This window comes from Egretta garzetta, unplaced genomic scaffold (assembly GCF_000687185.1).
Source record: "Egretta garzetta isolate BGI_Z169 unplaced genomic scaffold, ASM68718v1 scaffold640, whole genome shotgun sequence".
NCBI classification, from domain to species: domain Eukaryota; kingdom Metazoa; phylum Chordata; class Aves; order Pelecaniformes; family Ardeidae; genus Egretta; species Egretta garzetta.
Window position 1 is genome coordinate 1,033,586 of NW_009258264.1, and position 1,702 is coordinate 1,035,287.

The following is a 1,702-nucleotide window of genomic DNA, read 5'->3' on the forward strand; positions in this document are numbered from 1 at the left end:
GGCGGTCGCCCGGCACCGAGATGGAGGCGTGGACCCGCCGTGCGGTTCGGAGGTGCGCTGAGTGCTGAAAAGCTTTGCCTCTGTTCAAGAAGTTAGCAAAAAGCTACCACCCTGCGGCGGCGCTTGCGCGAAGGGTAACGTTGAGAGGCTGAAAGTGGAACTCGGAGCTGCCGGGGTCCCGAGCTGAGCTGCCTCCGCCTGATGCAAACCTGTGCACTTACAGATGCTTAAACCAGCGCTTTTTTACACACTGGTCTCTGGCAAATGCCTTGGTGGTGTATCTGGCAAGAAGGAAACGCTCGAGTTGTCTTAGAAAAGCCTGGCAGGCTGCAGCTCTTTACGGTGCTTTTAATGCATTTGCAAAACCTGGCGCTGTGCTTGTTCTTCTGCAGGTTTAGGGGAGCTGGGGCTGGTGCAAGTTTGCCCCTGTAATCAGTGGCACACGGGGTGCGTTGGTGGCCCCAGCCCTGCGGGACCCCTCACCCCCAGCATCCTGTGTCACCTCTGGTGCTCTGTCCCCAAGATTTTTCTGCAGTGGCCCCGGCGCCTGCAGGCAGGACAGGGCAGGACAAGCCCCACGCTGGGTTTTCTGGCAGAGCAGCCTGGTCCCATGTAGGCAGTGCCCTGCCCGGCTCTGTGGCTGATGGACCCCAGACCCAAGAGCCTCCGGATCCTCCCTCGCTGTCCAACGGGTGGGGGAAAAAAATCAGGCTGGAACTCTGGGTCGTGTTTTTCAAGGCATAAGTGATGCTGAGCTGGGAGCTGTGAACTGGGCTGGGCTGTCGAGGTGTCCCCTTCCCCTCGCCCCTGCGGGTGTAACGGAGGCAGGAGAGGCTGGGGCTGTGGGGTCCCTGTGCTGTGCTGAGCAGCCGGCACAGCACCCCAAACCCAAAGTCCCCTCTTTGCCTTAACTGCAAGGCTGTGCCTGGTGGGTGGAGGGTGCAGGATGGCACGTTGCTGCCTTGGCTTAAGGCGTTTTGACACGGGGGTGCGTGCAGTGGTGGCACCGAACGTGTGGCAGTCGAGCAGGGAAGGCTTGGGAGCGTTTGTCCCCTTCCCAGCAGGCCCACGGGCCGCTCCGAGAAGTGCCGCTGTGGGATGCTGCCGTGCAACGGGGCAGGAGGGAGCAGAGGCAAATCCCACAGAGGTGCTGCAAGGTGGGAGCTGGAGACGGACGAGAAGAGGCGCTTCGGCGACCTTACTCCAATCCCACTTGCAAAAGCCGAGCAGGGAGGAGTCGTTTCTTTGGCTGCCAAGTTCCAAAACAGTGAGCTAATACCTAAAACCCTAACAGTAAATCATGTCCCTTTGCTGTTCACTCTACCCAAGCGGAAACGTGGACTGTACAAATACGCGCAGCACCGAGAGGTGTGAAGCACAGGCAGATTTTTTCCAGGGGCTCAGCCCGCAGCCGCTGTCAGCTCTGACGGGCTTGCGCAGGTTCAACGTTTTGGAAAAAAAAAAAAAAAAAAAAAAAAAAAAAATTTTTGTAAACAAACGTAATCCTAGTAATAAAACCCCGGGGGGCTGAGGTTTGGGTTTTCTTTATTACTGAGAGCCTGTTCTGGAAATCATGGTGCTTACTGACACAAATCTGCACTCTGGTGGGAAGATTTGCGGCTTGAAATGTTTTCTGTCTGTGTTTGGGGAGGGAAGAGCAGAGAGGAGCAGGCACCCATGGCCACCCTGCTGCCTGCACACC